Raw genomic sequence first — 24,679 nt, forward strand, 5'->3', positions numbered from 1 at the left:
CGAAAGAAAGGCAACCGGCCAACACAAGCTGACACTTGTATCGTGTCAGACAGCCCGGAAAGGGGCCTTCCAGGACGGCGAACAGGACGCAGACGCCCCGAGCGTGCTTACGTGCTCCTTTGCGTCACTGTCTACGCCGGAAGCTGCTTTGTGTCTGGCTCTTCCTACGGAAGACTGTTGCTGGTGTTGCCGAAAGGGCTGGTAGCAGCTACCTGTTTGTTTCCAGAAATAATTTGCGTGGGTACGAAAGTCAAACGAGAATGAAGCAAGTATGTTATCTAGTTTGTATGTCTTTAAAGAGTTTTTCCTCCGCACGTCTAAACATACGCATCTGCTAGCAGGTGCGTAAATGTTAAAACCTCTTTGGAAAGCAATTTGGCGAAACCTAGTAAAACAAGATAATCAATCACTAGAGCCCAGCACTCTGCTCCTACCTATACGTCCCGTAGAAACTTAGGTAACTGAACAAGGATGTGTGTAACAGCGCTGTGGGTAGAAGCAAAAAAATTAGAAACGTCTATCAGTAAGAGAATAAATACTTTATGGGATGTTAATAGAATGTAATGTTATACGCCGGTGTAACAGGACTGAACTCAGAAATGTGATGAGGCAAAAAGAGAAAGATGTAGAAAAATAGTATGACAGTTCATGTACATTCAACTCTAAAACTTGTAAATTGCTTAGTTATATAAACGTGTAAAGTAGTCAAGAAATACAAGAGAATGTAAGTCAAATTTAGAAAAGCGGTCTTACCTGGTAAGGAGGGGGACAATAAAGGGAGGCTCTAACAGTATTAACTTATTAAACAAGATATTAAGTATATGGGTCGCCATGGTTTTATTCACTACACCTTTAAAAATATGTATTTTCTCAATATGGTTTAAGAGTGTTCTAAATTTTTTTGAGAGAATCCAGAGAATTTCCATATACACAGCATCCAGTTTGCCTTGTTATTAACATTTTATGCTAATATGTCACGTTTGTTGCACTGCTGTTAACTAAGGTTATTTTATTCAGATTTCCTAATATCCTTTTTCTGTTCCAGGATTCCATCCAGAATACCACATTACATTTAGTTATCACATCTCCATATATGCCTCTTGTGGCTGTGGCAGTTTCTCAAAACTTTCCTTACTTTTGATGACCTTGACAGTTTTGAGGAGTACTGGTCTTATGTTTTGTAGGATGTCCTAATCATGGGATTTGTCTGATGTTTTTCTCACGATTATATGTATTATCTTTAGGATGCATTTTTTAAAAATCAGCTAAGTAACAGAACCCTTATCTGATTGAATATAAATAATAATCGCTTTTGAAATTTGCATTTCTTCGACTCACTCTCCTGATGCATTTGGAAGTTGTAATTTCTAAAAACTACAGCGGCACCATTTTTAAAATGTATGCATTCTGTGACCACGGTCATCAGCACTTAACATAATTTCCTGAAGAACTTGAGGAGGAATAGGATTAGTATTGATTCCTTCAATGTGTTGACTCCTCTACCTTCACTGTAACCGTTAGCCTTTAGCTTCTGTATTCAACTTTAGTCAACCTAATTTTCTGTAGTTCATCATTACCATCACTCCCTTAGCAATCACTACCTCGGGTCACTTTTCCTTTCCCATTACTTTCTTTCTTTCTTTCTTTCTTTTTTTTTTGAGAGGGAGTTTCGTTCTTGTTGCCCAGGCTGGAGTGCAGTGGCATAATCTCAGCTCACTGCAGCCTCTGCCTCCTGGGTTCAAGCGATTCTGCCTCAGCCTCATGAGGAGTACCTGGGATTACAGGCACCCACCACCACACCTGGCTGATTTTTTATTTTTAGTAGAGATGGGGTTTCACTATGTTGGCCAGGTTGGTCTCGAACTCCTGACCTCAGGTGATCCACCCACCTCAGCCTCCCAAAGTGCTGGGATTATAGGCGTGAGCCACCACACCTGGCCCCCATCACTTTCTTAGCATGTATAGAACCTTGGATAAATGCAACCACGACAGTACCTCCACAGCTGAGCACCACTGAAGAAAATCTTGTAAACAGGTCGTCTGATGTGATGACAAATCACTAACTAGTCATCTGCGCACTGCAGCGCACTGCAGTGTTTTGCACTTAGATATGTTTTTTTTCCTGAGCCCATAGAATGTTTTGAAAATTAAGATATTAAAAAAATAATCAAGATTTCTGGTTTCCCTTGAAAAATCAGGAGATCTGGCAGCATAGAGCTGATAGTCTGGGTGGCAGCACTCCAGTGGCTGCCCCTTTAGATGGGGCATGCATTCTTGAGTTCCTCCATCACTCAGTCTGCTTCAGTCATTTACCTGCCTGGCCCCTGTTGGCATTTGTGTTTTTAGCCCTTCCCATAAATTCATGATCAACCATTAACAAATGGGTACTTTACTGTTTATCATCCCCTCTGCACTTCCTGGGTTAATCTGCTTACCTGCTGTCAACTTGAAAAATCAAGCTTTTACATAATTAAAGTTAGTTTTATTCAGAAGTCTTACTGAGTGCTGTAGACCAAGGTTTATGCCCTGAGGGCAGTTCTTTCAAAGGGCTCCAGAGTGATGTTTCAGCCCATTGGTTCTATGTAGGTTGTGGGGGTTCTGTACGTGTGAAATCTCATTAAAGTTTGGGTGTAAGAGTACATCTGTTTATAGATTACTAAAGTACATTTGGTTATAGATTGTAGAAGCATAATCACTAACCCGCTCAGACATCTTCATGTAGGAAAAGACAAGGGTCAAGTTCACTTACTATTTCAGGAACATATGTAACTCAGGCAAGTGACACGGGGGGCCATGTGCTCTATCCTGTTTTTTTGTTTTTTGAGACGGAGTCTTGCTCTGTCACCAAGCTAGAATGCAGTGGCATAATCTCAGCTCATGGCAACCTCCACCTCCTGGGTTCAAGCGATTCTTCCACCTCAGCCTCCTGAGTAGCTGGGACCACAGGCACATGCAACCACGCCTGCCTAAATTTTGTATTCTTAATAGAGACGGGGTTTCACCATGTTGGCCAGGATGGTCTCGATCTCTTGACCCCTCGATCTGCCCGCCTTGGCCTCCCAAGGTGCTGGGATTACAGTCTATCCTGTTTTAAGATTCTTCCTGAGGAGCTGCATTTCATTTCACCACAGTCAGGGATTCAAGCAGAAATAAGCAAGCCTTCTTAACATTTGTTAGTTTGTCTCACATTATTCTATATTTAAAGATTATTTCTTGTCATTTCTTTGATTATCAAACCTTCCTTCCTTCTCCCACCTTTCTTTCAGCTGATGACTGCCTCTTTTTTGAGAGAGTCTCTCTTGGTTGCCCAGGCTGGAGTGCAGTGGCATGATCTTGGCTCACTGCAACCTCCACCTCCTGGGTTCAAGGAATTCTCATGCCTCAGCCTCCCAAGTAGCTGGGATTACAGAGGTATGCCACCACACCTGGCTAATTTTTATATTTTTGGTAGCAACAGCGTTTTGCCATCTTGGCTAGGCTGGTCTTGAACTCCTGACCTCAAGTGATCCGCTCGCCTCAGCCTCCCAAAGTGCTGGGATTATAGGAGTGAGCCACCTCACCCAGCCAACTGCCTCATTTTTAACCTTGTACAAACATGCTCTGGTGCTCCACCTAAAACCCGCAACCCTCTTCTTTCTGACTCTGCTTGATCTCACATTCCTTACTAACTTTTGCCCTATAGGTTCATGCTTCTTCTGTCCAATGAAAACGGAAAAGAGGAGTCATGAAATTTTTGGTTTTATACATCAAAAATTGTGAAAGTTTAGCAGTGTGATATAGTGTAATACATGAGCACTACTATCTCTTTGTCATCTTTCATTCATTTTTCAGTTTCATCTGACTTCTGTACTAGTCATGCCACTAAAGCTCCTCCTATCAAGGCATCAACTGCTTACATGTTGCCAAAGGCAAAAGACATTCCCAGTTCTTTCATGATCTGCACAAACACTGGATTTTGTTGGCCACCTCTTCCTCCATGGCACACCACCCTTCCTGACCACTCCACAGTCTGTTTCGCTGTTTTCCCTCCTCTCCCTGTCCTATAAATAGTCACTACCTTTCCCTGGATCTTGGAGGTAGGTCCCCTGCTCCTCTTTCTATATTGCGTTCCTGGGTAATTCTGTTTACTCCTATGACTATAATTTTAAATTTCATCTCTATGTTGCTTACTACCAATTGATTTGATTCCAGCCTTTCCTCAAAATTTCTATTCAATTTGACATCCATCTCTGTGGCCACCGCCACTGATAATCTCATTCTGAACTACAGCCATGGTGTCTTTATGGCCACTTTTTCTTCTCTCTTGCCCCTGTTCTCTCCATTTGGCATATAGTAGCCAGGGTGATCTTTTAAAAATATAAACCTGATTATATCCCACCCTTGCTTACAGCCCTCCGCAGGCTTTCTGTTGCTCTTAGAATAAAATCTAAATTCCTTACGTTGTCTTACAAAGTCCTGCGTAAACTGGATCTTGCTTATCTTGTCAGGTTCCCTTGGGGCCTCCTGTCTCCTCCCTCCCTTCCTTGTGTCTCCCACTGCCTTCTTCAGTTACATAAGCACTTCAGGTTCTTTCTCGCCTTCGGATCTTGATGCACGCTCTTCCCTTTGTCCTTCAGTGGCTTGATCTTTCTCATCTTCTTGATTCCTGAAAAAGTATTCCTAAAAGAAGTGATGCCCAAGAAGTTAAAACATGAGTCGGCATTAGATGAAGACAAAAGAGCATTCCATTGCAGGAGACAACGTAGCATGTGCCGGTGAGTACGAGCATGTAGTGTCACCCATGCAAAACAAGAGTGATGCAAAATAAAGCCAAAGATCAATGGTAAAGGTTCTTAACCATGGTGCCAGAGAATGCTGAGTCAAGCCTTTGAGGCTGGAAGCAGGATGCTGTCACCTGTGCTAGACTTACCTCACTTTCATGATCTTTGCAAAGGTGGTTTCAACCTCATGTCACATACCTTAGCAGTCAATCAGTCTTGGACACTAACCCTCTGTATTTTCACAAGTGTATCAGATATGAAGGTTTTTAGCACTAGTATTCTGATCGAAGATCTCCCCAGTTGGAATAACTTACACATTACCGGATGACTCCAAAAACTGGTGAAAATTACAGCAATGAACGAGAATGTCACTCTCAGATCGACCCTTGACAGAAATCTGGAGTGCTGTGACTGCTGTTTTCCTCATGCTCCCAGAAAGCCTTTCTGAAGGCAACCTCTCTACAGAGATTGCGGGACCCTCCTCTTCAGGTTAGTATTGGTTGGTGCCCAGATGTTCTGCAAGGAGGAGATTTGTTACTTGAAGACTGCAGATACACTGTCCTCACTAGGCACTGGTGCTGCAACAGTCTTAGTTGTGAATCACATCACCTCTTGCATGGTTCCTGCGCTAACCCTGTAATTTGCCTTTCTATCTCCCAGGTCTCCTCTCCACACCTCTACTACATTTACTGTACCAGGGTAATTTTGTTTTTAATTTTTGTTTTGAAGCAATTTTAAACTTGGGAAAGTTTCAAGAGTAATACAGAAAACTCATGTATGCCCTTTCCCCACGTTCACTGATTTTAACATTGTACCACGTTTGTTTTCTTATTCTCTGTATTAGTGGTTTTCAAAGTTTAGCATGTGTCTGAACAACCAGGAATGCTCAGGTTAAAACACAGCCTCCTGGACCCCACCCCAGACAACTGATTTAGTAGATTCTAGTTGGGCAAAGAATTTGTATTGGAAGCAAGTTCCCAAGTGGCAGTGCTGCCCCTCCAGGGATCCCACTTTAAGAACCACTGTTTTCTCCATATGTGTAAATGCACCATATATATTTTTTTCTAAAGTGTTTGGGAGTAGGTCACATACCTTTTCCCCTTTAGGCCATATACTGTACGCGTTCATGTCTCCTAAGAATGAGGACGTTCTCTTATATAACCACAGTACATTAACCAAATTCAGGAGACTAAACACTGATACACTGCTTGTATCAATTTTTTTTTTGGCGAGGGGTGGGGCGAGGTCTTGCTTTGTGGCCCAGGCTGGAGTGTGGTGGCATGATCCTAGCTCACTGTGGTCTCCACCTCCCAGGCCCAAGCCATCTTCCCCACCTCAGCCTCCCAACTAACTAGGACCACAGGTGCCACTACACCCAACTAATTTTTTAATTTTTTGTAGAGACAGGGTTTCATTGTGTGGCCCAGGCTGGTCTTGAACTCCTGAGCTTAAGTGATCTACCCGCTTCAGCCTCCCAAAGTGTTGGGACTACAGGCACCCAGACTGTATCAGATTTACAATCCGCATTTCAAATGTCAGTTGTCCCAATAATGTCCTTTATGGCATTTTTTTTCTTAAAGTACATGATCCAGTCAGAAATCCTATGTTGTATTTATTAATAGTTGCTGTATCTTTCTTAGCTTGTAATCTGAAGCACTTCAGCCTTTTCTTGCCTTACATGACATTCACATTTTTCAAGTCTGCAGGTGAGTAATGTTTGCCCTGGTATAAGCATTATTTTCTCCCTTACGTGCAATATGTTTGCATGAAAATCATGCAAATATCCTGCTTCTAAACAAACTTTCCCTCCTGGATTAAGTATTCATCAATGATTCTTGAAGCAATTTTGACTGTGATGGTTACAGAGTGGTGATTTTCCAGCTCCACTTCTTCACATTAAGGAAAGCCTTTCTGTTTTTCTCCGTTCATTTATTTTATTTGTTTACTTATTTGTCTAAATCCTAACTTCTTGTCCCTTTCCCTTTAAACCAATTGTGTTCCTCAGGAATGTCAGCGCCTCCTTTATAGAACAAGGGGGAAAGTAACAGGGTAGAGCCCAGGCCCCACACCCTTGCTGCTTCCTGAGGAGCACCACATTTATCTGTTTCCTATAGCAAGGTTCATGTAAGATTTTGTTTACAGAACAAGCGGTCTTCTACTTTTTTTAAAGTTTGAAAACCACCACCTTAAATAAATACCCTCTGTGCCCATTAAAAAAAAGAAAAAAGAATGCTGAATCTTTTTCTATAGACAGCTGAGAATCTGACTTGCTTTAACCAGAGGCATGACGGTGGTAGTGATAGCTAATATTTCCTGAGGGCTCCTTCTGTGTGCCAGTAAGCACTTACAAATATTATCTTAATTAATTCTTAGTGAAACTCCCAAGGAGGTAATTGGTGCTACCTAGTCTTACGTGTTTAGAAGATTCTGCAGGGCACAAAGGGTTGCTTTTCAGGTGTTTTCATTGCCGTTTTGGGATTGAGCTTTCTCAACTCACCTGTATCAGCTGGCGTTTGTCCATCTGTTTTTCAGCCTTCAAAATGTTGCTGTTACTTTTTATCCTCCCAATGCTTTAGGTCTTTAGACACACACGCGCGCATTTAATGGGATTCTAAGAGGGAACAAAGTTAGATGAGGATATTTAATCCATCCTTTTAATCTGGAGGCCCTAGGGATGAGTTATTTAGACGCAGGGTACCTAATATTTAGTTTAATTCATATATTGTTTTAGCTGAATTGGATGTTGAAGGAGTTCCAATACTAAATGAGGGGTTGGGTTACAAAGTGGACATTGGGACATTGTTTTTTAGCTATTGATACTCATTCCTTCTTCCTACTAGACCTCTATTTACTTTGGGGGCCTTAGCTCCTATCTCATGTGCATATTCTTAGGAAGGTACTCCCTACCCACATCAAAACCAAAGGAACCAGAATTGCCCTCTCCCTGCTCCAGTATAACCACAGAGTAGACATCCCTTCCAGTCAACCCCCCCCAACCTAAAAACATACAATATTCTGATTTCTGATTGATACTTTGGTTGATTGAGATGGGATCTTGTTATGTTATGTAGGCAGATCTTGAACTCCTGGCCTCTAATGATCTCCCACCTTGACCTCCCAAAGTGCTGGGGTTACAGGCATGAGCCTGGCCAATATTTTGATTTCTATAACATAAGTTCGTTTTGCCTAATCTTGGATTTCGTATGAATGGTACCATACAGTTTTTACTCTTTTTCCCTGTGGCTTTTTTTGTTTGGCTGAATGTTGTTAAGACTCAATCATATTGCATGTACTAGTGGTTCAGTTCTTTTTATTGCTAAAGTAGTATTCCACTGTATGAATATATCAAAATTTGTTTTTCTGTTCTTCTTTTGATGGCAATTTGTGGGTCTCATTATGTTGCCCATGCTGGAGTTCTATGGTGTGATCATAGCTCTCACTACAGCCTGAAACTCCTGGCAAACAATTCCCCTACCTCAGCCTCCAGAGTAGCTGGGTCAGTGGATGTGCACCATTGGGCCCAGCTGAAGAGTTACATCCCTTGATCATAAAGTAGGTGTATTAGTCCACCTGGCCCAGCTTAGGAGTTACATCACTTGATCATAAGGTAGGTGTATTAGTCCGTTTTCACACTGCTGATAAAGACATACCTGGGACTGGGTAATTTACAAAAGAAAGAGGTTTAATTTGACACAGTTCCACGTGGCTGGGTATGTTCCACAATCATGGTGGAAGGTGAAAGGCACGTCTTACCTCGCAGCTGGCAGGAGAGAGGATGAGAAAGATACAAAAGCAGAAACCCCTGATAAAACCATGAAATCTCATGAGACTTATTCACTACCACGAGAACAGTATGGGGGAAACTGCCCCCATGATTCAAAGTATCTCCCACTGGGTCCCTCCCACAACATAGGAATTATGGGAGTACAATTCAAGATGAGATTTGGGTGGGGACACAGGGCCAAACTGTATCAGTAGAATGTATGTCTGACTTCATAAAATATTGTGAAATGGTTTTCTAAAGTATTTTATTTTTTTTATTTAGCATTTTTCTCTCAAGAGGATAAGCCATTTATTTTTACTATAGGCTTTTAAAATATATTTGTGTTGCATGCACACGTACGTTCATTGTGGCACTGTTTACAATAACACAGACCTGGAACCAACCCAAATGCCCATCGATGACAGACTGAACAAGGAAAATGTGGCACATATACACCATGGAATACTATGCAGCCATAAAAAATGATGAGTTTGTCTCCTTTGTAGGGACATGGATGAATCTGGAAGCCATCATTCTCAGCAAACTGACACAAGAACAGAAAATCAAACACTACATGTTCTCACTCATAGGCGGGTGTTGAGCAATGAGAATACACGGACACAGAAGGGAGCATCACACACTGGGGTCTGTTGGCGGGGAATAGGGGAGGGACAGCGGGAGGTAGGAAGGTTGGGGAGGGATAACATGGGGAGAAATGCCAGATATAGGTGACGGGGGGATGGAAGCAGCAAACCATATTGCCGTGTAGGTACCTATGCAACAGTCCTGCATGTTCTGCACATGTACCCCAGAACCTAAGGTGCATTCTAAAAAAATGCATATTTGTGTCATTAGCTCCATTGTACAGATCTGAAAAACAAAGTGGTTTCCTGAGTCACTAATGGTCAATTTGTCTCTAGTTTCAGAGCTTTTAAGAGAATAAAAAAAAGGATTGAAACTTTAAAAGAAATATGAAGTAAATTACATGTAGAAAATAGGAAATATCAAAATATCTTCAATATTTTTATAGATTAAATCAGGTACTGCACTAAGTGATGAGACTATGGACATGAATAAAACATGATCCTTGCCCTCAAGGAACCCACAAAGAGTCTGGTAGAAGAAAAAAGCGAGTTCATTACAATATTCTAAGTGGTTTAGTAGAGGACACTGAAAATGAGTGACATGGGAGTTCTGTGGAGTAAGCCACTGCACCTAGGTTAGAGGAAGGAGATGGGAAGAGAGAATAACTCTTGAACAAAAAAAAGGGAGCTTCACAGAGGTTTGACTTGATGAGAGTAGCACTTTAATCAGAAAACAATAGTAATGGCATTTAAAGCAGAGGAACAGCTTATGTAAAGGCATAGAGATGGATAACAACTTTAGGATCTTGGAGTAGTAAAAGTTGTCCAGTAGTCTTAGAAAATAAGGCCAACACGGCACGGTGGCTCACGCGTGAAATCATAGCACTTTGGGAGGCCAAGGCAGGTAGATCACGAGGTCAGGAGATGGAGACTGTCTGGCTAACATGGTAAAACCCCATCTCTCCTAAAAATATAAACAATTAGCTGGGCTTGGTGGCACCCACCTGTAATCCCAGCTACTTGGTAGCCTGAGGCAGGAGAACTGTTTGAACCCAGGAGGCGGAGGTTGTAGTAAGTCAAGGTCGTCCTACAGCACTCCAGCCTGGGAGACTCCATCTCAAAAAAAAAAAAAAAACCAAAGGAAAGAAGGCCAACAGATGAACAGGGATGTGGCTTTTAAAAATGAAGGAAATTTATAATTTTGCACTAGGCTTGAGTGAAATGCTACACAAAACACAACTTGAAGCTAAATTTACATCAATATATTTCTATTTTCATGTTTTCCTCTGTGAAGGGATTTTAACAAAGCTGATGTTTTATTTTATTTTGGTGTTCAGAAGACTGGCTGATTAATTCCAGGAGGACGAATTTTCCAACCTTGGAGAAAAAAAAGATTCTGTCCTTTATGTGAGAGGCTCCAGTTGGTTGCCTCTTTTGAGTATCTCACCACTCACTATTTGTTCTTTGTCCTGGTAGATTGACAGGAGAGCAATTTCAGATAGGAACTGATTAGGAGTTTCTAGTGTAGAAGGTATATAATGAGAATTCTTGTCTCCAGAAAAATATCACTCTGTAATGACAGCTAAAGTAATGAGCGTTAGAAATACTATGAATAATTGAAAAACATATGAAGAATAATTGTGAAAAACTCTTTTTTCCATCAATTTTTTTCTTTCTTTTTGAGAGAGTCTCGCTCTGTCACCCAGGCTAGAGTGCAGTGGCGTGATTTTGGCTTACTGCAACCTCCACCTCCCAGGTTCAAGCAATTCACCTGCCTCAGCCTCTCGAGTAGCTGGGATTAGAGGCACCGATTACCATACCCAGTTTTTGTACTTTTAGTAGAGACAGGGTTTTGCCATGTTGGCCAGGCTGGTCTCAAACTCCTGACCTCAGGTGATCTAACCGCCTCAACCTCCCAAAGTGCTGGGATGACAGGTATGACCCACTGCGCCTGGCCCCATCAAACTTTTTATTTGAGATCCTGAAAAACAGCAGGATGAATAAGACGAAGATCTATTTTTTATTTTATTTTTGTTTTTTTGACATGTATCCTGAAGTTCTAAAAATCTATTTTTTAACTGAGCAAGGCAAAGATTGTGTTCTTCCTTCCAAAATCTGATTCCTTACTTGAAAAGCCTACAGGATAAACAGGCTGGTAACCATGTGATTGGACATTCACATTGAGTCTTAACCCCCAAGCACACGTCCTCATTGTCTGCAGCCAGATTTTTCTGTCTCAATCCTGATTTTTGTTCTAGCTTCAAAAATGTCTTCAGCTGCTCTAGACTCTAAGGCCAGTACAACGTGAGGCAGAACCAAATCAAATACCAGAAGTATTCAGATGGGAAATGTGTTGAAGTGATGAAGCAGTTGGGGAAGTCATTGCAGTGGTTTAGAGAGGCTCAAGCTATATTTCAAGAATAAAACACAATTTGGAATGTGGAAACAGCTTCGTTGTCAATATTAGACTTTGGAAGTAGATGGGAAGCACTTAGTAGACTGTTGGGACTTGGAATGAATTCTAAGAGACCGGTTGGTCAGTTGAAGTCAACAATATTCACTTCTAATAATTATATTAGTTTTTCCTAGGTAACACACCTGGAGCTGTGCACATATTTTTCCTGGCAAAGTTACTTTTTTGTGTTTTTAAAGAAGGAAGGAAGAGGTTCACCCGCTGATCCCTCAGGATTGCTTCCTAATGACTTTAGGTGAGGCAGACAAACACATTTTACTTCTGTTGTTAGCCCTGAATGATTGATTATGGCTACCTGGACCTGAGTTGAGAAGGTTCTAAGGCTAATTTCAGGCTTGCTGAAAATTAAAGATTATGAATACCTGATGAAGGTGTTTCACTGGGAAGAAAAGCACCTGTATATGCCATATTTTTGTCACCTCTGATTTAGATAACTGGTAGTAGAAATAATTCTACTCAAAGAGGCAAGGGCCTGCACAGGAATGGAAACAGTCCAGGAGATTGCATGGGGTATATGGCTTGTAAGAGGGCACTCTAGAAGAGAGGGGTCCCTATAGCAAAGCTAGTTAGAAAGAAGATACCCTGGGCGTGATAGCTCATGCCTGTAATCTCAGCACTTTGGGAGGGAGCCGAAGAGGGAGATCACCTGAGGTCAGAAGTTTGAGACCAGTCTGACCAATGTGCCTGTTTGTACTAAAAAAAAAAAAATAAAAGAATTAGCTGGATGTGGTGGTAGGCACCTGTAATCCCAGCTACTCGGGAGGCTGAGGCAGGAGAATTGCTTGATTGAACCAGGGAGGCCGAGGTTGCAGTGAGCCAAGATCGCACCATTGCACTCAAGCCTGGGCAACAAGAGTGAAACACTGTCTCAAAAAAAGAGAAGACATCTTTTTCCATTGTTGGAAAAAAGCAAGAGTATTGGAGCCAACAGACTAGCTTCCAGCTCTGTTCTGCAGCTTTCTGTAAGCCTGTTTCTTTGCCCTTAAAATGGAGGTACAGAGATACTTGTTTAAGAGGGATTTGGGTTTCTACTACCACATGAGACAAGGAACAGAGAACATCTTTTCTGTTTTGTCCAGTACCTGGCAGCTGATAAGTACAAAGTGTATCACCTTCCTGCTGTCCTTGACCATTTCTCTCCTCCTAGCCCACCCATACTCAGAAGTCTGGTCTGTGCAGTCCTGAGTGTCTCAGACTTGCAAGAGATCTGTGAGTCCAGATTGTTTTCATAATAATGCTAAAACATGATTTACTTTTAATTTTTTACCCTTGAGTCTGTTTTTTTCCCTTTTTTAGAGCCAGGGTCTCACTAGCTGATCAGGCTGACCTCAAACTCTTGGGCTTGTGTGATCTTCCCATCTCAGCCTGTCTAGTAGCTGGGGCTGCAGGCAAGGGTCATAGAGCCCAGTGTCCACATTTTAAAGATCTTAAGTGTTTCATGCTTCCTGCTTTGTCACATAAAATTCATTAAGAGGCCAAGGCAGGAGAAGTACAGCAATGAAACGTGCCTTCTAATCAGTATGATGGTTGGCTGGAGGAAAAGTGCTTTGCTGTTGTTTCACTTGACAGCTGAACTTCACCACCACTTTATTCCATTGAACAGTTTTTATTTGAAAGATTGACAAACAGTGATGCTTCAGACTTGGATATTTGGCAGACATTTTTGAAAAATGAGCTAATCCAGATTGCCACGTCAGTGAAAACAACTGATAATGTTTGTTGCCAATGAAAATTTGAGCTTTTAAGTGAAATTTTGTATTTTGGAAACTTGTATCCGTAACTGTGAGCTTTACAGCTCCCCAAAACTTATTTTTTTTTTATGAGATCAGTGATGATATTAACAAATGTGTTTTGTTTTACATTGCATAAAAAATATGTTAATATTCGGATAATCTGCATAACTGAGTAAACCATATTTTCCAAATGACCAGTACATAATCTTACAAACTAATAAATGAGAAAACATCCATTTGAAGTGTAAGATAGAAAAATAAGTTTTCATGTAAAAGAGTAGGAAAACTTCATTGCTAGGGTTTCAGATTTCACACTGCAACTAGGCTTTTAAAAAATCTGACACTTAAGCACTAGAATAGGATCAAATAAGGATAGCTGCAGTTATCTGGAAAGGTTACTAAAATACCTCTCCCGTTTATAACATCTGTGTGAGGCTGCATTTTCTTCATATTCCTGTACTTCAGCCAAACAGCATATGGCAATAGATTCAGCACAAAAGCAGATGTGAGTATCTAGCTATCTTTGATTAAGCTAGACATTAAATAAAGACATTGCAAACACTAAAAACAATGCCACACTTCTTACATTTTTTTCTGGAAAATGTTATAAAATGTTTATGTTAATAGAATTTTAAAAATTTTTATGAAAATTAATGAGCATAAAAATTCTTCATTTTAACTTCTGATATGGTAAATATTGTTAGATAAAATCACACAAGCAAAAGTTGTTATTGATCCTCAGTAATTTTTTGACAGGTAAAAATTTCCTGAGACCAAAAAGCTTACGAGCACTGCCCCATTCCACTATTTCTTCTACTGGTTCTGCTTTGACTCTCAGAGGAAAACCAGGGTTCTCACAGGAAGTTCCTAAAGTAATCTCCTTTTTTAGCAAACTTTGATTATTATATTATTTGGGTGAGTCCCAGACCAAAATATACACGTTCCCATGGTGATCTTGCTTCTGCTAAGTTTTCCAGGAACACAGACTCATGGGATTATTTCTGTTTTGCTTTGTTTCTGGGCAGGTCATAGTACAACTTTGCTGAATTGCCTTTAACTGAAGTCTAGGATTTTTACTTTAATTTGTCCTGTAATTATGCTGATTTTGCTTCACTGATATTCTGTCATGTCCTTAGATTTCTAGTGAAACTGCTTACAAATCAATCAGGTAAAATTTTATGGGAAAGTCAGTGAACTAGCAGTTGGTTATGCTTGTTTAAAAAGAAACCCACAAAATTTTTATTCAAACAGTCTTGCTGGTTGTTAAATGAAATAGGTGAGCAACTAGACTTAGGTCTGATAAGTAGATTAAAATATTTCTGCTGATTGCTATAGTGTCCTTTCTGTACCTTTGAGCCATCATTCAAATACTTGGCTCTCCTCTGATGTAATAAGAAGAATCTGTGGTTGAAATATTTTGACTACAGTACTTGCTGACAAAAGACAAAAACCTTTTTAGCCGTTAGAAAAATTACTATGGCTTAAGTTTCATGTATGCCAGGAATTTTTGAAATAGACTTTATTTTTTGGAAAACTGACAGTAACTTTAACCACTGTAATGAACCACAATGCCATAAAAATTTCTGCACAACAGTTGATATGAAATGCCTTTAAAAGTTTTTGCACTGCGATTTGTAGCTGGAGCATAAAATGTGATCTGAAGAACATTTGTCAGACATTAGTTTAATGCTACTAATTTGTACTTAGATTTCAAAATCTATAAATGCAATTTTACTAACAATTATTTTCTTCATTTAAAAAATACTCATGATGTGGCCAGGCGCGGTGGCTCACGCCTGTAATCCCAGCACTTTGGGAGGCCAAGGTGGGTGGATCATGAGGTCAGAAGATTGAGATCATCCTAACCAGCATGGTGAAACCCTGTCTCTACTAAAAATACAAAAATTAGCTGGGTATGGTGGTACGCAACTGTAATCCCAGCTACTCAGGAGGCTGAGGCAGGAGAATTCCTTGAACCCAGGAGGCGGAGGTTACAGTGAGCTGAGATCACGCCACTGCATTCTAGGCTGGTGACAGAGTGAGACTGCCTTGCAAAATAAATAAATAAAAATAAAAATACCTGTGATGCTTAACTCTAGTACGATCCTCTCAATATCTGGGGGAATTGCTTCCAGAACTAATCAGATACCAAAATTCATGAATGCTCAAGTCCCGGATGTAAAATGGCATAATATTTGTGTATAACCTACACACATCCTCCTAACAGTTTAAATCATCTCTACATTAATACCTAGTACAATGTTATGTAAATAATTATTCTATATTATGTTTATTATATTGTGATTTTTAATTTTTTTCCAAATATTTTCCATAAAATATTGTTTGAATCCACCGATGTGCAACCCATGATGTGGAGGGCTGACTATTTGAAAGCTGACTTACATGCATGAATTTGGCAAGGTTTAATGTAAATTGTTCACTAGACTTCTATTTAATTTTGGTCTATCTAGGAGAAGATTCTTGAAACCAGAAAGTAAACTGGATAAAGAACCTGTAGGGACAGTGGTCTGAGTAACTTTGGCATGGTGAATTTCAGATAAATATACTGCAAATTTCATAAGGGTGTGGGCTTTGTCACTGTAGGTTCACCACTTTATATCCAGTGCTTAGCAGATAGCAAGTGCTCAAGAAATATTTGGAAAGAGAGAGGGAAAAGATGGAAGTGGAAGGGAGCAATGAGCTAGCTCAACAATATCAGTGTTATTACATGTAATTTTAATAGAATGACAGAATTTTAAGAAAATGATTGTTCACAGTTGCAGAGACTTACAGAAAGAATTAGTGTTTAGGGTTCATTTGAGATTAACCAATGAATCTGACTTAGTCTGCTTCCCAGCTGACTGGTTTCCTCAAGCAGTTCTCAGGGCATTCATTTGTTCATGAAGCATACACTTATTGGCCACCTATGTGACAGGCACTGTGCTGAAGATAAGTGAAAATAAAACAGACAGACATCCCTATGCATTTGAAATTTACATTCTAGTGAGAAAAGACAATAAATATTACATTAGTTACATGATTACATACATTATGACAGATAGAGAAAAGTGTCACGGAGAAAAAAATGAAGAAAGGGGGAAATGAATAGACATTACCATTTAACATAGAGTGAGCAGAAAATACCTCACCGAGAAGGACATTTGAACAAATATCTGAAGAAAGTGAGGAAGGGAGCCATGCAGGTAGTCTGAGAGATGAGTATTACAGAGAACAAATACAAAGATCCTGTGGACAAAGGAGGTGGGAGTTCAGTGGCTGAGTAACAGGAGAAGGAGGGTAGTGCAGAATGCAGGGAGACGTAATGAAGCACATTTTGTGAGACTTTTAGGTATTGCAGGTACTTTGATTTTTACTCTGAGTGAGATATGAAGGCAGTAGAGGGTTTTGAAGAGGAGTGACATAATCCCTATTTTTGTAAAAGATCACTGTAGGTTTGCTGTTAAGAATAATGAGAAGGTAATTGAAGGAAGAAATAGAAAATTCAACAAAACAAATGAAGACTTCAGTATTCCTCTCTCTCTCTCTCTCTTTTTATTTTTTTATTTTTTTTTTAGTCAGAGTCTCACTCTGTCACCCAGAAGCGAGTGCAGTGGCATGATCTCAGCTCACTGCAACTTCTGCCTCCCAGGTTCAAGTGATTCTACTGCCTCAGCCTCCAGAGTAGCTGGGATTATAGGCGCAGGCTGCCATGCCCAAATAATTTTTGTATTTTGAATAGAGATGGAGTTTCACCATGTTGGCCAGGCTGGTCTCAAACTCAAGTGATCCACCCCCTCAGCCCCCACAAAGTGCTATTGCAGGCATGAGCCACCGCGCCAGCCACTCTACTCTTTATAGTAGATAAAGCCCGGACATAAAATTAGCAAGAATGTAGAACACTTGAACAATATTATTGAATGCCTATAGAACATTCTAACAACAATAGCAGACTAGACATCTTGTTAAGTGCATATGGAACATCCTTCAGGTTAGACCATATGCTCGGCCATAAAACAAGTCTCAAAAATTTTAAAAGAATTAAAATCATACAGTATTTTCTCAGGCCACAATACAAACATAAATATTTTGGAAAACACAAATAATGTAAGAATTAAATGATGCACTGTGTTACCAATGGATTAAAAAAATAGAAATTATAAAATTATTTGAGATGAATGAAAATTAAATACGAGAGCCTGGTGTGGTGGCTTACGCCTGTAATCCCAGCTGAGGCAGAAGGACCACTTGAGCCCAAGAGTTCAAGGCTACCTTAGCAACATCGTGAGACCCCTGTCTCAAAAAAAAAAAAAAAAAAAAAAAAAAAAAAAAAAAAAAAAAAAAATTAGTCAAGCCTGATAGCACATGCTCATTGTCCTAGCCTCTTGGGAGGCTGGGGTGGGTGATTCACTTGAGCCTGAAAGGGCAAGATTGCAGTGAGCCATGGTCATGCCACTGCACTCCAGCCTGGGCAACAGAGTGAGACTCATCCCAAACAAGGAAGAAAAGTTTTTGAAAAGTATCAATATTTCTGGGATACAGTGAAAGCAATGTACAGGGAATAGCTGTAAGCTCCTGTATTAGAAAAGAAGGTCTCAAATCAATAACTTGACATTATACTTTTGTAAAGTAGAAAAAGAACAACAAACCCAAAGCAATCAGAAAGAAGGAAATAATAAATAGAAAGGAAATAGAAGAAATCAGTAAAAACAAAAGTTAGTTTCTTGAAAAGATCAAGAAATTGACAAACCTTAGTTAACTGACCAAGAAAAAACAGTGAAGTCTCAAATTATTACAATCAAGAATGGAAACATGGACATCACTACCAATCTTACAGAAGTTACAAAGATTATTTTAAAAATACTGTGAATAACTGCATGCCAACAAATTAGTCAACTTATGTGAAATTAGCAAATTCCAAGACACACAATGAAACTGACACAAGAAGAAAAAGAGGCCGAGCACAGTGGCTCACATCTGCAATCTCAGCACTTTGGGAGGCTGAGGCAAGCAGATCACTTGAGCTCAGGAGTTTGATATAATCCTGGGCAACATGGTGAAACCCTGTATCTACAGAAAAAAGTGCAAAAATTAGCCAGGTGTGGTGGCACATGCCTGTTGTCCCCCAGCTACTTGGAAGGCTGAGGTGGAAGGATTGCTCGAGCCCAGGAGGTCAAGGCTGCTGTGAGCTGAGATCATGCCACTGCACTCTAGTCTGAGCAATAGAGTGAGAGCCTGTCCCAAAAAGAAGAAATAGAAATCTAAGTAAATCTAAAACAATAGATTGAATTATCAATTAAAAATCTTCCACAAAAGAAAAGTCAAGGCTCAGAAAATGTCACTGGCATGTTCTACCCAAATTGAACAAAAATTGCTTACAAATCTTTCACAAAATCTACCAGAATGTAGAGGAAAGAAAGCTTCCCACTTGATTCTATGAGGCAGTATTACCTGATGCTGAAGCTAGACACATAAATTTAACTGCAGACCAATATTCTCCAGACGTTAAGATGCCAAGAAACTCAACAAAATACTAGGAAACCAAATCCAGCAACATATAAAAAGGATTATACAGTTTGACTAAATAGGACTTATCCTAAGAATGCAAGGCTGGTTTAATATCTGAAAATCAGTTACTATAATACATTTTATTAATAAAAGATGAAAAACATGCTCACTAGAATAGATGCAAAAAATCATTTGAAAAAATTCAATACCTATTGATTCGTTAAATACCTCAACAAAGAAAAGACTGTCTTCAACATGATAAGAGCATCTATGAAAATTCTATAGCTAACATCATAATAGTGAAAGACTGAATGATTTTATCTTAAAATCAGAAATAAGATGTTTAGTCTTACCACATCTATTCAACATTATCCTGGAGGTTCTATCCAGGGTGTTTAGACAAGAAAACAAAAAGGCATCTAGAAAATTAGGAAGTGCAACTGAAACTGCCTTTGCAAAAACTGTAACATAATTATTACAGTGAAAGAGATCTGACCTAACCGACTTCATTTTGCTTCTAACCGGCAAGAACTGTCCTTGTTCATTCCTGGATGTAGGCTGAACTAACTTTGGGAGGAACTTAGTTCATTGTTTAACTTTTAAACAAAGGCAGTAACAGCCCTTGCCCAAAACAAACCCCCTTGTTGGCTGGAGACTAGACTGCCTTTGCAGGACTAACAAATTAGCCACAAGATTAGAAATTACGATTTAGGAGTCACTGTTGTAAAACCTGAGATCAGTGCTTGAGATATTTTGTAGACCCTGCATTCCAGTGCACCACCTGGATCGATAAATTAGCTTGCCTGGTCTTGTGGTCGGCACCCAGGAACTGACTCAGCACAAGAGAACAGCTTTGACTCCCTAAGATTTCATCTTTGATCCAATCAGCGCTCTCTACTTTCTGACCTACCCACCAAATTATCCGTAAAAACCCCAATCCCCAAATTCTGGGGGAGATTGATTTGAGTAATAACTCGTTCTCCCACAAGATATGGCTGGCCTTGTGTCAAACTCTTTCTTTACTGCACTGCTGTGGTCTTCATTGTGCAGCGGATGGACATAACCCATTGGGTGGAGACAGTTAAAAAACTCTGCATTTCCAGATGACATGACTTTGTATGTAGAAAATTATGAACAGTTCACCATAAAACTGCAAGAATTAATAAACAAGTTCACTCAAGTAACAGGATATAAAATCAGTATACCAAAAATCAAATGTATGTCTGCATACCAGCAATTAATATTTTAAAACTTAGCCGGGCACAGTGGCTCACTCCTGTAATCTCAGTACTTTGGGAGGCCGAGGTGGGCAGATCATGAAGTCAGGAGTTGAAGACCAGCCTGGACAACATGGTGAAACCCCATCTCTACTAAAAATACAAAAAAAATTTAGCTGGGCATAGTGGCATGCACCTGTAATCTCAGCTACTCAGAAGGCTGAGACAGAATTTCTTGAACTCCGGAGGTGGAAGTTGCAGTGAGTCAAGATCAAGCCACTGCACTCCAACCTGGGCAAAGTTTATTGTAGGGATGATGGAAATGATCTAAAATTAGATTGCTAGAGTTCTTTATATATTCTACATATGTCTCATTTAATAGATGATTCATAAATATGTGGATAGTTCTATGTCATTGTGTCACGTGGAGGTTCCTGCATGAGTGCACACCACTACTTCATGACACAGAACATTCCATTACCCCAGCAGCTCCCTTTTCAGTTACACTGCCCCATTCTTCCACTGTACCTGGCAACCACTGTATTTTTAGTAAAGATTGGGTTTCACTATATTGCCCAGGCTGGTCAGAATTTCCTGTATAAACAATAAAAGTTGACTTTTTCAGTTTTAGTAATATAAGTATTTTTTAATTTGTTAATCATTTTTTATCCTTATTTTTGGTATATTTAACAAAATTTTAAGTGTATGCTTATTTGTATTGTGCATGTAGGTATGTTTGATTATGTTTAAAACGAAATACAGAACCACAAATTAAAGGAAATGTATTTTCCTGTTTAACACTGAGCACACTGTATTTCGTTAGGCATTTTCTACACAAAGTAGGTACCAACTAGAATTTTGTTTGATAGTTGAATAAGTGTATATCTTAACAAAAGTACTAATCTTGGAGTCCTACACAAGTTGGTGAATTCCCTGCCTTTTTTTTCCCCCTTTTTAATCGAGATAAAATTAACATAACATAAAATTTAGTATAGAAATCTAGCCAGGTATAGTGGCCCGTGCCTGTAGTCTCAGCTACTTCAGAGCCTGGAGTTCAAACGTTATGGTGCACTCCAGCCTGGGCAACAGACCAAGACCCTGTCTCTAAAACAACAAAAACAACAAAACCCATTTTAAGTGTACAATTCAGTGGGTTTTTTAGTCCATTTGCAATGTTGTGCAGCCATCACTATCTAGTTCCAGAACATTTGCATCCCCCTAAAAGGAAGTCTTTTACCCAATAAGCAGTCATTTTCTACTGTTTTCATGCCCCATACCCTGGAAACCACTAATACGGGATTTGCCTATTCCAGATATTTCATATAAATGGAATTTATATAGCCTGTTGTGTCTCTCTTTCATGCAGCATAAATTTTAAAAGTTCATCCATGTTATAGCATGAATCAGTACTCCAGGGTTTTGCGGTTATTTTTAATTAAAGAGCATATTTACCTTTGTAAATTTACCTTATTTTCAGACACATTCATTTTCAATAAGCTTACAAAAAAAGCCAAATATCTAAATAAGCATTTTATTCTTACAAGTTGTTGTCTTCTAAAGTTATATACTTATTCTAACAACATTGCCATTTCTTGGAATGTTTTTGAGGTTTTTTCCAAAAAAATTCTGGTAATCTTTTTGGAAAAAATTTAAAATATTTTTTTAAATTATGGCAAAATTTACATAACATAAAATTTACTATAGTAACCAACTATTTTTAGGTGTGCAGCTCAATGGCATTAAGTACATTATCTTATTATGCAACCATCACCACCATGCATCTCCCAAACTTTTTCATTTTCCCAAACTGAAATTGTAACTTTTAAGCAATTAACTCCCACAATACTCTTCTTCTGCCAGCCCCTGGCAACCACCATTCTCTTTCTTATCTCTATACGTCTAACTACTCTAGGTGCTTTATGTAAGTGGAACAGTACAGTTTTTGTCCTTTCGTTTCTGGCTTATTTGACTTAGCATAATGTTTTCAAGTTTACACGTATCTCTCAGAATTTCAATTCTTTTTTTTAACTTTTAAGTTCGGGGTATATGTGCAGGTTTGCTATACAGGTACGCTGTGTTTCACTGGGGTTTGGTGTAGAGAGAATTCCATCACTCAGGTAATAAACATAGTTACCCAATAGGTTTATCTTCTGATCCTCTTCCTCCTCTTATCTTCCACCCTCAAAAAGGCCCCAGTGCCTGTTGTTCTCCATTTAGTATTTATTTATTCTCATTGTTTAGCTCCCACTTAGAAGTGGGAACTCATAGTATTTGGTTTTCTGTTCCTGTGTTACTTAGCTAAGGATAATGACCTCCAGCTCCATTCATGTTGCTGCAAAAGACATAATCTCATTCTTGTTTATGGCTGCATAGTATTCTGTGGTATATATGTACCACATTTTAAAAATCCAACCTACCATTGAGGGACATGTAGGTTGATTCCATGCCTTTGCTATTGTGAATAGTGCTGCAGTGATCGTGCATGTGCATGTGTCTTTATGGGAGAACAATGCATTTTTCTTTGGGTATAAACCCAATAATTGGATTGCTGGGTCAAATGGTAATTCTGTTTTACATTTTTCAAGCAATCTCTGCGCTACTTTTCATGATGGCTAAACTAACTTACACTCCCACCAGCAGTATATAAGTGTTCCCTTTTCTCTGCAACTTCACCAGCATCTGTTCTTTTTCTTTTCTTTTCTTCTTCTTCTTCTTTTTTTTTTTTTTGAGACAAAATCTCCCTCTGTTGCCCAGACTGGAATGCAATGGTGTGATCTCATCTCACTGCAACCTCTGCCTCCCGGGTTCAAGTGACTCTCATGCCTCATGAGATTACAGGCATGTGTCACCTTGCCTGGCTAATTGTTGTATTTTTAGCAGAGACAGGGTTTCACCATGTTGGCCAGGCTGTCTTGAACTCCTGACCTCAAGCAATCCACCCTCCTTTACCTCCCAAAGTGCTGGGATTACAGGCATGAGCACTGCGCCTTTTTTTGCTTTTTGATCATAGCCATTCTGACTAGTTTGAGATGGTATCTCATTGTGGTTTTGATTTGCATTTCTCTAATGATTAGTGATATGGAGCATTTCTTTGTTGTTATTGTTGTTGTTGTATTTGGGCTCTGGGGTACATGTGCACGTCCTGCATCCTGCAGGACTGTTGTGTAGGTACATACATGCTATGCTGGTTTGCTGTCTCTATCCCCCCTCAACCATCACCTATGTCAGGCATTTCTCCTGGTGTTATCCCTCCCCCTCCTGCCCACTCCCACCTCCTGCTGTCCCCCGTGCCTTCCCCTCCACTCTCCTGACCTAGCCCTGTGAGTGGTGTTCTCTTCCCTGTGCCCAAGTGTTCTCATTGTTCATCACCTGCCTATGAGTGAAAATACGCAGCATTTGGTTTTCTTGTGTCAGTTTGCTGAGAATGATGGTTTCTAGGTTCATCCAACATGGAGCATTTCTTTATATGCTTGTTGGCGACATGCATGTCTTCCTTTAAAAAGTGACTGTTGCCTCCCTCCATGATCTCCATATAGAGCAAAGTACCCTCTCTAACGGAGGACGAGATGGCTCCCAAGAAACGCCCAGAAACCAAGAAGACCTCCGAGATTGTATTACGCCCCAGGAACAAGAGAAGCAGGAGTCCCCGGGAGCTGGAGCCCAAGGCCAAGAAGCTCTGTGCGAAGGGCTGCGGTCCTACCAGAAGATGTGACTCAGACTGCCTCTGGGCGGGGCTGGCTGGCCCACAGATCCTGCCACCATGCCGAAGCATCGTCAGGACCCTCCACCAGCATAAGCTGGGCAGAGCTTCCTGGCCATCTGTCCAGCAGGGTCTCCAGCAGTCCTTTTGGCACACTCTGGATTCTTACCGGATATTACAAAAAGCCGCCCCTTTTGACAGGAGGGTTACATCCTTGGCATGGCACCCAACTCACCCCAGCACCATGGCTGTGGGTTCCAAAGGGGGAGATATCATGCTCTGGAATTTTGGCATCAAGGGCAAACCCACCTTCATCAAAGGGGCAGCCTGGTATCCTCAATACAACCTCATTGTCGTTGGCCGATACCAAGATCCTCATTTCAAAAGTTGTACTTCTGTGAATTGAGGACGATCAATGTGTTCAATGGAAACTCAGGGAAGATGATGTGTTAGCTCTAGGGCCCAGAATCTTCTGGCATTAGTTCGCTCAATGAGTTCAATCCCATGGGTGACATACTGGCCTCTGCAATGGGTTACCACCTTCTCATTTGGAGCCAGGAGGAAGCCAGGACACAGAAATGAGAGACACTAAAGAAGATGTGGCCAAACAAGGCCTTGGAGCCCACACATGAGGTCAAGTCCTACGAGAAGAGGTGGCAATTTGTTAAAGGGCCTGAAGTATCCACATGTAGGGTTGGAGCAGGGTGCTGGGGCCTGAGGCACTGTGGGACTGGGATGCTGTCATGTTACTGCTCTGGACTGCTCCAGAGTTGGTGATGCAGCTGCTGCAAGGGTCCCTCTGTATCTATCCTGGAATCAAGCTTCTCTTGGAACTAAATGACTTTTCTCCTCTCGGTGTGTGGTAGCAGAGGGATCAAGCAGTGATTTGATTTGTGCTCACTTTTGATATGGCCAATAAAACCATACCCGACTGACAAAAAAAA

The 24,679-nt window shown here is 40.2% G+C and overlaps 1 pseudogene; it reads left to right on the plus strand.

Moving 5' to 3' along the window:
• The first annotated feature begins 141 nt into the window (after nt 1-141).
• Nucleotides 142-24,679, plus strand: LOC101039731 (DNA damage-binding protein 2 pseudogene; annotated as a pseudogene).

The sequence above is a fragment of the Saimiri boliviensis genome, chromosome 16 (assembly GCF_048565385.1).
Source record: "Saimiri boliviensis isolate mSaiBol1 chromosome 16, mSaiBol1.pri, whole genome shotgun sequence".
In the NCBI taxonomy this organism is placed as follows: Eukaryota; Metazoa; Chordata; class Mammalia; order Primates; family Cebidae; genus Saimiri; species Saimiri boliviensis.